We start from the raw sequence: 13278 nt of genomic DNA, 5'->3' as shown, positions 1-13278 counted from the left end.
TAATATAATTTGAGTTGTATAGTTCTTCTCTGTCTGTTGATTTCATAGTGACTGTTGTCTGTCATCTGAGCAGATAAATAACCGTTAATCTCAGTCTTGACTTAGATCACAAAATCCTTTAACCTGTCCTGGATAGGAAACCCATTAAAAAATAAATATAAGCTGTTCTGTACCCAACTGGTTCTCTTCACTTTGTTGGGGTTGTCTTCATACACAGTGGACAACTACAAGGATAATTTACTTACACCGCACTCAGTCGTCTTGCACCAGTAAGTTTTGGTTTTATGTGTTATCTTGTGACAGCCACAACCAGTGGATTCGCTCTTCTTATATTAGTAGAAGTTGATTTCATTAATAAAGGGGCTAGAACTTTCATGTCGAATCTGATCCTGGACCTTACTTTTGATTTCATTGAGTTTCCTGCAGTTAGGACAGCACAATGAAACTGCTCTCACCATATAAAAAGCTGCAATAACCATTTTATCCCATTTTTACATTTATGTCTGCTAGAACCAGCAGTGGCAGCATATGATAGCGTGGCGCACACAGAAGTTTTGATCTGTATAGATTTTTTTGTATGTAGTCGGAGTTTGTAGATTTTTATTAAGTTTTCTGTTTTTTTTTTTGTATTCCAGGTGAAGATTTTGTTGTATTGTGTGAGAAGATTTTGTGTTTTGGTGTGAAGGTATTCTTTTGTGTAAGTTTATTTGTTCATTTGGAATGTTATGAGGTAATTTGCAGTTGAAACTCCGCCATACATTGATAGGGCTAGTCGATCGCGATTTTAGCCACAAGATTCGACAGAATCAGAGCAAGTGATGTAGGAAATTTCTGTGGGAGATGCGTCAGAAGCGGCTGCGTTACCTGAAACCTAAGAAACCCTAGCAGCAAGTCAACAGATCGAAACTAGCGAGATTTGCGAAACAGAATCGACAGAAGCACAGAGCAGTTCAGATTCTGGAAACTTGGAGGATATTCCGTTGTGAGCAAAGTGGATGCTAGGAAAAGCAAAGGGATAACGAAAAAAGCAGAGGAAAAAAGCAGGAGAAAGATATAGGAAATTCAAAAGGATAGGAAGCGATCCGAGAAAGACAGGAAACAAGCAGAGAGAACAGATGAAGAAGCGGAGGGAGACACGAAACAAGCCGAGGAAAACAGAAAGCAATTTAGGCAAGAGATGGCAGCATTGCGAGGGGAATTCAGCTGACGCATCAAACAGATAAACAAAAAAGTGGTTGAGGTTTCTGAGACCGTCGAACGCAATGTGATCAGCCTACTCCAAGCTGAGACAAATCTGAAGAAAATGGAGCAGATGAATACCTCGCTTTAGCGAATAATGTAGAGCCTGGAGGAAACAAACAACTCACTTTCTCAAAGAGTGCAGGTTCTGGAGGAGCGTACAGAATCTGAAACCATAAAAACCAAGACATATAGACTGATGGGTTTGTCTCATTTAAATAAAGTCTTGAGGAGCTGAGAAAGGAGATTGAGAGCACATGAGATTCTGAGCCATTACTGACCCTGGCAGAGAGTAGGATAAGAACTAATGATAAGTGGCGTGTTTAAGACGATAATTCTATGTCTAGCGGCGAGTGATCAGCATGTGTTGGGGCACACAAGGGCCGCCATGTGCATGTCTGCTTGGTGGAGAGGCTGTCAAATTAGCCTCTGGAGTGGCAATCGATTCACTTGAAGAGTCACTCTTCGATCACCTTAAATATTTTGAGTGTAAAAGCACACAGTCAGCACCTGCAAAGACAATACACGTTTGTAAGTGAACCCACGAATAATTTGATTTTGGTAAGGATAGCAACAAGAAATGTAAGTGATATTTCACACACACACACACACACATTTTTTTACGTAAAAACCTGGCAGTCGCTACTATTTAAGAATGTTACTTACCACTCACTAATTCGTGGTCACTATACTCATTTTGAGCAGTTCATTTCGTTTATGTCTTTTCTCAATCGAATTAAAAGCCCAGATTTTACCTGACTTGTGAAACAAATGCTGTTGTGGCCATAACATTCTGATGGGAGAAAACATTGTTTTTTAAACTTCTGATGAATAAAAGTAAATGCTAAATCGAAATTTTAAAATATTTCTCCTGTTATATGCACAATTTTTTCTATGTAAGATAACAAATATTTTATTTTATTTCACATCTGTCAAGGTGATTGTTCATAATAGCAAGTCTGCACCTGTAAACCATGCCAAGACTTACTTTCATAAACACTCATATGGAACAAAGATTTCTAATATTTTTTCTTATTTCCTTTTGCTAACACAAATAATCTATATATGAATTTGAGGTACCATGTTACGCTTTTACTTAAGAATCAATCAGGCAGTTTTATGCTGTGCCATTTTTCCATTAAAGACTCCTTTGAGTGGTTTTCTAATTTCAACACTCACTTGAGTTAGTTGATTCTGAAGGCACTCAAACCATGTGAAGGCCGAGTTTTGCATTCTTGAGAGTTCTTCATTCATTTCCTCTTTAGAAAGCAGTGATGGGGTAATGTGAGATTACTGTTATAATGAGATATTGCTGTCAAATATTGTTTTGGCTATTTGGCAGCTAGTTCTGTGAGTATGCTGGAGTAGTGTGCTTCAAAAGGCAGCCTTGCACTCACCATGCTGATATGGTGTGTCACCAGAAATGTCTCTATGGGCTCTTTTGTCAGCAGAGTGCAGTCTGTGAATCTCATTAGGGATTAGGTCAAGAGGGCATCCACCAAGGCTTCCAGCAGTTTTATGGATACCCGGAAGTGATTCCCTCAATGGCTATTGAATGTCAGGCAGTTACCTGCCCCCTGCCCCCTCCCCCTGTGGTCAGTGGACGCCACAACCACCCCTCAGTCCCCAGAGAATCATTGAACACGACATTTTTGCCCTTCTGTGCAGATTCCAAAGAGCGAGATCACCATGACACCAAGCGACCAGTGTGGGAGAGTCAGTTGCATTTGCATTTGGTCTAACAATTGGTTCATCCAATAGTATTGCATCACACTGGACAATTTTCGTGACACGTAAGCTTTAACAATCATGAAGACATAACATTGGCCCAATACCATCTTTTGGGCTAATAAAAGTGTGTCTTTTATGCTACAGAATGAAAGTTACGTGTTCTACCCATTGGTTTTTCAGGAGTTTAGTAATAATCCTCTCCTGTCACTCTCTTAGATTATTTGCAGATGATGCTGTCATTTATCGTCTTGTAAAGTCATCAGATAACCAAAATGAATTGCAAAATGATTTAGATAAGATATCTGTGTGGTGTGAAAAGTGGCAATTGACCCTGAATAAAGTGTGAAGTTATTCACATGAGTACTAAAAGAAATCCGCTAAATTACTATTACTGGTACACAATAAGTCATACAAATCGGAAGGCTATAAATTCCACTAAATACTTAGGGATTAAAATTACAAATAACCTAAATTGGAACGATCAAATAGATAATGTTGTGGGTAGAGCAAACCAAAGACTGCGATTCATTGGAACAACACTTAGAAGAGACTGCTTACATTACACTTGTCCGTCCTGTTCTCCAGTATTGCTGTGTGGTGAGGAATCCTTATCAGGTGGGGCTGGCGGATGATACTGAAAAAGTTCAAAGGAGGCCGCTCGTTTTGTATTATCACGAGGTAGGGGAGACAGTGCTACAGACATAATACGTTAATTGGAGTGGCAATCATTAAAACAAAGGCGTTTTTCGTTGCGACGTGATCTTCTCATGAAATTTCAATCATTAGTTTTCGCCTCCGATTGTGAAAACATTCTGTTGGTACCCACCTACTTGGGGAGAAATGATTATCATGATAAAATAAGAGAAATCAGGTCTCACACAGAAAAATTGATGTGCTCGTTTTTCCCGCGCGCCGTTCAAGATTGGAATGGGAGAGAGACAGTTTGAAGCTGGTTTATTGAACCCTCTGCCAGGCACTTAATTGTGAATAGCAGAGTAATCATGTAGATGTAGATGTAGATGTAGACATTAACACAGAGTCGTCCTCTTCATGTATAGTTTTTTGAAAGTAGAGAGCTGAGGGCTGTGAACACAGATTCTGAGCATTCTCCATTAGGCTATTGCAGACAGGTGTCATCTCTGGCTACCATCTGGTGCTGATCGGCACACACTAGCTGTTTGGGGAAGTAAGTATTGCGATTGCGTCAGTGCGATCCATGTTCTGTGCAGCTTATTACTTGCTTAGTTTGCCGCACAAGTTTGATTGCTTCATTTGATTATTATTTATAGCTTCTTATTCCAACATTAAACTCGATTTCAGGAGCTGCTCAGACAATCAGATATTGCTGTTCTTACTCCATTCAGTCTTCCACTCTTTTTGGTATCTCCCCACTTTGATTTCGTAATATTATCTGAGTTGTACAGAACTTGGTTCTCTGTTAATTTCATTATAACTTATGTCAATCATAAGAACAAATAAATAACTGTTAATATTAGTCTTTACTTAGGTTCCAAGATCCTATAACTTGTCATGGTTATGTGACCCACTATATAATAAATATACCCTGTTGAACAACCAGTTCGTTCACTTCATTGTGTCGAGGCTGTCTTCATATGCAGTGGGCAACTATAAGTATAATTTACTTGTTTGTCTTCATATATATATATATATATATATATATATATATATATATATATATATATATATATATATATATATATTGGAAGAGCACACCCAGCTTTGCTCACTTTTAAAATCACAGTTCCTGCTTAACACAACAATGTATATATACATATATAGTTGTGTTTTGTAGGAACTGAGATGTTAAGAGTGAACAGCCTGTGAGTGTACAGATCCAGCATTGGCCTCTTACTAAAGCTGAATCTGCAAATGATAGATATATATTGCTGAAAGATTAATGAAACTTCCTAGAATACTGCTGCATGACTCACCACAAAAAAATTCCACAGATGAAGTGTTGTATCATAATCGTGATGACAGCAGTGGTTCTGGTTTGCCTCTTTTCCAGTTTGAAGCCACTGACAAATAGACATGTTATCGTTTGAATTGGCCACAGATAGTATGCCGTTTCCTTTAAATAATTTCTGATCGGTGAGGCAAGAAAGTTCTTCTCCATTGCCAGAAAATCATGAGGTTTTTACCAAACTGAGAATTTATTAACGGTTTAGATTAGTTGGAACATAGGTTAGTCAGCATCAATGCCAGAGGTGGGACCAGTACACTTTTTTCTAAAATGGGAACATTAACTGTGAGCAGTGGCAAAATAGCCAAAAAGATATTATTTTAATTTTATTTTGAATTACTACACAGTTAGCATTAGGGCATGGGCATTTAGTAAACTTTTTTGAGTAAGACAAATGTCCATTAAAGAAAATTTTGTGCCTTATGTTTCTGCAAGTAATAAATATTCATTTTATTTTGAAAGGGAAAGCTAGCTGTTTTAGGTATTCCATAGTTGTAATGAATTATGGAGATGGAACCTGGATAAGTTGAAAAAACTGGAGGTTTTTGAAATTTTCAGAGGGAGCATTAGACAATGACTGACTGAAACATTGGAATGGAATACTGTATCAGAGGAATGGGTAGCTTTGAGAGATGAAATAGTGAAGGCAGCCAAGGATAAAATAGGATAAAATTCAAGAGCTAGTGTAAATCTTTGGATATCACAGGCAATATTGAATTTAACTGAGGAAAGAAGAAAATATAGAAGTGTAGCAAATAAAGCACACAAAAAGAAATACAAATGTCTAAGAATTGAGATTGACCAGAAGTGCAAAATGGGTAAGTTAGAGTGGCTAGAGGAGAAATGTAAGTATATAGAAGACTTCTTGAAGAAATAGTAAACAACCAATCAGTTGTAAAATAGAAGGTTTATTTGAACCCCTTGACCATGATTTCAGCGTTTATAAAACTTTTTTCTTCTGAAAGAAGTACTGATAACCTAAACAGATTAACAGTAAAAATATGGTAAGTTATATTTGTACAGGTACACTAATATTTCTTTATTCATACAAAAAATTATTCAAACTTACCAGGCTAAATGTAGCACAGGTTCGTTAAAATATAGTCGAAAGGTGTCGGTAAAATATGAAATTTAACCTACATAATAATCGAAACATGCACAACATGGTGGTTGCTGTGGTCAACAGTGATATAATGGCGTCACAAACACCACTTGCAGAAACGTTCAGTGCTACATAATGCATCATCCAAAGAGTCTCAAGATCTTGAAAGTTTTTCTTCTCCTTCATTTACACGTAAAAAGCTGCACCACAAGTAGCAACGAGAGCAAGATGAGTTCCAAAGTAAAGCAGTGATTCTTTATATCTGGAACCTTCACGACCACAGCAACATCATCAAGTGGACAAACTTCCATCTGTGATGCAGGCCACAGTGTAAACAACCCAGCTCAGAGCCAAACAGTGAAATATTGTACATATATAGAAAGGACAAATGCCAGGAGAGTGAAGGTAGCTCAAACAATCTTACTATTATTCAACAAAATATCAGAGGTCTTAAAAATAAATTAGATATAAATGAAAAATTTAATATTTTCTTAAATGTACTCATTTCTATAATTAAAATGACTTTTCCAAAAATAATTGTGAGGAAGAACATTAATGATTCTTCCAGGAAACCATAGATTACCAAAGGAATTACAATTTCTTGTAGTACTAAGAAAGAATTACAGGCCTCATTAAAAGTATCAAATGACTCCCTTGAAAAATATTGTTATAAATTGGACTGTAAAGTTTTTTTTAAAAAAGAGTGATAAATAAATCCAGAAGCTTACATGTTAAATTTGAAATTGACAATTCTAGGAACAAAATAAAATCAATCTGGAACATCATAAAGTGAGAGTGTCACAAGACCAATAGGAATGAAAAGGTGATATACGAGGGTCGCTCCAAAAGAAATGCACACAATTTTTTGAAATCCATCTTTTATTCTACATGTTGGAAAGTTTTACAGCGTGTAGATACATCCTTTAGGAACAATATTTTCATTTATCCACATAATTTCCATCCCTCTCAACTGCCTCACGCCATCTTGGAACCAGAGCCGGTATACCCGCTCGGTAAAATTCTGGACCAACCTGTTGGAGCCACTGTTTGGCTGTGTGCACAAAGGAGTCATCATCTTCAAACCTTGTTCCACGAAGAGTGTCTTTCAGTTTCCCAAAGAGATGATAGTCACAAGGAGCCAGGTCAGGATCATACAGCAGGTGGTTTCAGTGTTGTCCATCCGAATTTTGTGATTGCGTCCATGGTTTTTGACTGACATGTGGCTGTGCATTGTCGTGCAACAGCAAAACATCCTGCTTTCGCCAATGTGGTCGAACACGACTCAATCGATCTTGAAGTTTCTTCAGTGTCGTCGCATATGCATCAGAATTTATGGTGGTTCCTCTTGGCATGATGTCCACAAGCAAGAGTCTTTCGGAATCGAAAAACACTGTAGCCATAACTTTTCCAGCAGAAGGTGTAGCTTTGAATTATTTTTTCCTTGGGTGGATTTGCATGATGCCATTCCATTGATTGCCTCTTCGTCTCTGGTGAAAAATTATGGAGCCTTGTTTCATCACCTGTCACAATTATTCCAAGAAATTCATCTCCACCATTCTCGTACTGTTCCAAAAGTTCGCTGCATACTGTTTTTCTTGTTTCTTTGTGAGTCACTGTCAACATCCTGGGAACCCACCTGGCACAAACCTTTCTTAACGCCAACACTTTCAGTATTCTGCAAACACTTCCTTCCCCTATCCCAACGTAGCGATAAATTTCGTTCACTGAGATGCGTCTGTCAACAGCCACCAATTCGTTAACTCTCTGCACATTGTCTGGAGCGTGTGCAGTACGAGGCGTGCTGCTGCGAGGACAATCCTCAATATTGCCGTGCCCGCTTTCATCACGTAACCTGATTGCTCAGCAGCTAACTGTACTGCGATCGACAGCAGCATCTCCATACACCTTTATCAACCTCTTGTGGATGTTTCCCATTGTCTCGTTTTCACAGCACAGGAATTCTTTGACAGCACGTTGCTTTGGACAAACGTCAAGTGTAGCGGCCATCTTGAAGACATGCTGTGACGACCCCACTCATGGGAACAGGTTGAACTAAGTTTGAAAATCAGCGGGAAGGATGTATCTACACACTGTAAAACTTTCACACATGCAGAATGAAAACTGTATTTTTACAAAAATAGTGTGCATTTCTTTTGGAGTGACCATCGTATATGACAAGGTGACATATAATCCTGTAAAAATTTCTAACATCTTTAACAATCAATTCTTAACTGCAGCAGAACATGTGGGCTGTAAGGGCTCATTAAATATGGCCATTAATTTATTACAATGAGATGACTATAACTTATAAGACCCAATTTGTATAGCTGCAGTTATTATTAGCGAAGTGAAACATATAATTAGAGCCTTAAAAAATAAAAATACCACAGGTATAAATTATAAAGCACTATAGTGGTTATATATGTCCTGTCCTGTGTTACATTTTCAATGAATTTTTGCAGCAAGGCGTTGTCTCAGGGAGATTAAAGTTTACTATAGTAAAACCACTTTTTAAAAAGGTTGACAAAACTAATGTACCCATCTACCATCCAATATCTCCGCCAAGTTGCTTCCCGAAAATATTGTTGTAGACCATCTCAATACTTGCACCATCCTAAACAAAAACCAATTTAGCTTCCAAAAAACAGATCAGCAGAGCAGGCTATTTTCTCTTTAAGAAATGAAATTCTTGAGTCAGTAAATAGCAAAAGTCACCTATTGGAATTTTCTGTGACTTGTCAAAGACCTTTGAGTGTGTAGACCACAACATCATCTTAGGGAAGGCCAACTCTATGGTCTGAATGATAGCACCAGGAGATGGATTGAATCATATCTACACAATGGAAAGCAGCAGTAGAACAGGAAATAGAAAGCATTATACTAAATGTACGCCCTTATATCTCTTCTTTCTTGTGTTTCTCTTCTCACATTACAAACCGCACAGCATGCTCTACTTACAAGCCACACTGTATCAACCGTCTCAACCGCACACAACAGAAGGCTACAAGATCACCCTGACTGGTGGTGCAGCATCTTATGTCCCACATTACACCGGCTGGTATAATTAGTCCTATATTTTCAGATTGATCACTCTTCCCGCGCCATATCCTGTATTTTTGCGTCTTCACTCCAGCACCTTTCCGGTGCCATACAATATTGTATCTCATCCTACAAGCCCCTCCCCACCCTCCCACACTTCCTTCGTTCTATCCCAGTTCGCACCCACTAATTCCACCATCCAATCGCATCTGCCAGTTATCCACTGTCAGACCTGCTACCTGCAGTAATATATAATTTTTTATTAGTTATTCTTTACTTTGATCCTTGTGACTTTCCACCAATTTTAGTGAGCTTTCGCCTTTCGCTATCGTCGACTACCTCAGATTTCTTCTTGTTTTTCCTTTTCGTGAATTTTCACAAGTATTTGGGTGTATTTTTGTGTAATATTTCGGACGTAATTCTACATTATTTACGTACTTTTTCGCATTTTTCCACCCCATTGTCAGATCCCAGTCCCACATACTGTTTCTGCATTGTTGTTTCGTTCATGGAATCCCCCCCCTAATGGCCCTACCAACAAATTACCCATCTCTGGCTGCCACTCCGACTTCCACATGGACCTCCACATGTTCAGATTCCTCTAATCCTTAGCCCTTATCAATATAGTCCTGCAAAACCATGTTATCCAAGCCCAAACCTCCTTGCAGTACCTTCTCTCCATCCGCAAAATTCTCCTGCTATGCAATCCCAAATTCCTGGAACCCATACCACAGAGTGAAACTCTCGCCCTGCAGGAACTTGAGCAACATGTACAAGGCCGCCTCAAAAAGCTCTCTGTCCAGCACAGTTCCACCTTGGAGTACCACTGTCCATCATTTCTACAACAATCTCCAAACCTCCCCCATGTCCCCTCATAGCTGACAAACCATGTCTCACACTTACCCCACTCTACAAAACTCCCTCCAACCACCACACAGAATCCAGAACCTAAACAGACCCGCAACTCAGTCATGAACCTTTCCTCCAGAAGCCTTAGCCCTACAGAAATATCAGTCCTTTGCAAAGGCCTCACCTTTTGCCCCACTCCCAAATTAAATCATGCAGGATTGTTAGAGACCTTGTCGCCTTCTCCTGGTACCTACAGTGGAAACACTTTTTCGCCTCTGAGCCTACCAATCAGACTCAAATAAAGACCAATATTGAACCTTGCCTAACTCAGTTCACTCCTCCATCCAACCACAATCCACCCCCACTGGCCCCAAACCACCCCCTGTTATCTTTCCAGAATTTCTTACCTCGAACCTTGCCTCACCATCATTCCCAAAACGCCTCAACATGCAAGCTAACCCTACATCCGCAGAAAGAACCACAGTCCACCATCCAAAGACTGATCCTGACATTATAATCCTACCTGCAGGAAAGGCTCCACCACTGTTGTTTGAACCACAAGGATTACCTGGCAGAAGGACTCCGCCAGATGTCAGATACTTCGCCTACACACCTTGCCACAATGACCCCATTCCAGTAATCCAGCATGACCACCAGTCACTACTCAAATCGGTTGGCTCATCCCAGAACCTATCCCTGGTGTCCATCTCTCTACTCATCCATATCACCCCCTGCACTCCTACCTTCTTCGTGCTTCCTAAAGTCCATAAACCTAACCACCCAGGATGCCTCCACCAACTCTCCACAGTACCTGTCTTTTTACCACACAGTGTCCTGCTCGTCACTATTGATGCCACCTCCCTGTACACTAACATTCCTAATGCCCAAGGCTTTACTGCTGTTGAACACTACCTTTCCCAACGCCCTACTGATTCCAAACCAACAACCTCCTTCCTAGTAGCCATGACCAACTATATCCTCACCCACAATTACATCTGTTTTGAAGGCATTCCTACAGACGAATCCAGGGTACAGCTATGGGCACCTGCATGGCACCATCCTATGCCAAACTATTCATGAGCCATCTAGAGGAATCCTTCCTAAACACACAGAATCCTAAACCTCTCACCTGGTTCAGATTCATTGACAACATCTTTGCTATCTGGATTGTAGGTGAGGACGCCCTGTCCACATCCCTCCAGAACCTCAAAAACTTCTCCCCCGTTTGCTTCAGCTGGTCCTACTCAAGCCACCTTCCTAGATGTTGACCTCCACCTCAAAGATGACGAGCAGTCCCTCTCAAAATCTACTGAAGGTCTCACTGAAGTCTTGACTGACCGCAGTTATACTCCCAACCTTGTACAAAAACAAATTTTCCGTGCCTTATCTTTCCAATCTCCCACCACTTCCCAAAGTCCCATCGTCTGGCCACAGAGGAGCATTCCCCTCGTAACTCAGTACCACCCAGGACTGGAGCAACTGAATCACATTCTCTGCCAGGGTTTCGATTACCTCTCGTCATAGCCTGAAATGAGAAATTTTCTGCCCATTATCCTTCCCACCCCCACCAACGGTGGTGTTCTGCCGTCCATAGAACCTACACAATATACTTTTCCATCCTTACACAATCCCTGCTCCCAATCCTTTACCTCATGGCTCATATCCCTGTAACAGACTTAAATGAAAGACCTGTCCTGTACATCCTCCCACCGCTGCCTACTACAGTCCAGTCACTAACATGACCTATCCTATCAAAGACAGGGATTCCTGTGAAACCAGTCATGTGGTCTACAAGCTAAGCTGCAACCACTGTGCTGTTAGTCACTGTCCTCACCCATCCAGCCCCTTCCCTGTTCCCATTCCAGCCCTACACAGCCATCATTCCACTACCACACCCAGTCTCTTTTTATCTCATTTTCCGCTACTTCTCCCCCCCCCCCCCCAATCAGCTCTGTCCTCACCTCTTCCTAGCCCTGCATCTAACCTGCAGTACTTCACTGTCCACCGCTACCATCATACTATCCCATATTTAATTGTGTACACATTTAAAATTAACAAAATGTCAACAGCTAAACAATTACCATCTAGAAAATGCCATTTTGGTAAAAATAAGTTATGTAAACTGTGAGATAATGTAGATAGACAACGATAGCAAAGAAGAAACACAAACACCACTAGCATTGGTAAATGAGGAAAACAGCATATCCAATCTAAAAGATCTTGTCTATTCTCTGTTGTGTGAACAAAAGTAGAGGTCTAAAACTACCTAGAAAATTTATGTTTTTGAGTTGCTCTTGTTCAATTAAAATGGATTCATCTCTGTAAGCCACATGTTCTAAAATTTCTAATTCTTCTAACACGTCAAGCCTTTAACCTTTACTTTCTTTATGCAATAGTTCTAAGTCTTCTAGTTTCTGTGATGTGTGTTGGAGAAGAAGAAGATGTTCAGCTAAAATGGAATTTTACACCTTTATCTATGGGGTAATCTTTATATCTTACTTTGAATGGGCCAACTACGTGTCCCACATAATAGTTAGAGCAGTTATTACATGTAATTTCATGAACACAAGAATTATTGACACGATCTTCTATTGTTCTGATGGAATGGCTTAGTTTTTGTTTTAGACTACTGTTTACAGGGAGAGCATTTCTGCAGCTATATTTATCATTCAATGGTCTATCTACCTTGGGCGACACATTTGCTAGAAATGGTGTGCAGACAAACATGTTACTCTCACTTCCCGTCTTCAAGCCACTAGTGCCTACAACTGAACACTTAACAGCTTCTCTTTTTTTTTTTTTTTGCAATATGATCAGTCAATCTGAGGTTATATCCACTGTTTATTGCAGTGGCTTTTATTACAGATATTTCTTTTTGAAAGTAATGCTATTCTAAGGGAGTGCACACTGCATGATGTATTGCATAGTGGAGAAAAGCAGGTTTTTGGATGACATGAGTCAGCTGGAATGATGTTATCTGCAAAAGGAGATTTATGGAAAATGTCAAAGCTGATTTTGTTCTTGAGTAAACTTAGTTTCAAATCAAGGAATTAAGTTTTCTGTTACAGTTTTGTATTTTTTGTGACATTAATTTTCTTATGATGGTTGTTAAAAGCATGTAACATTCGTTGTAGATCTTTGTTCACTGCCATTACACACTATGAGCACACCATCTATGTATCAAACATAGAAGGGAGTCATACTCTTCAAAAAGTGATACCTTTTGAAATGAATTTCTTCTAAGACATTTACAAAAGTGTCTGCTGGTATTCCAGATAACAGATAACCTATAACTAAAGCAATTGTTGCTCACACATTTCCAATATATTCACTG

This window comes from Schistocerca gregaria, chromosome X (assembly GCF_023897955.1).
Source record: "Schistocerca gregaria isolate iqSchGreg1 chromosome X, iqSchGreg1.2, whole genome shotgun sequence".
Classification (NCBI taxonomy): Eukaryota; Metazoa; Arthropoda; class Insecta; order Orthoptera; family Acrididae; genus Schistocerca; species Schistocerca gregaria.
This window is presented reverse-complemented; position numbering follows the sequence as displayed.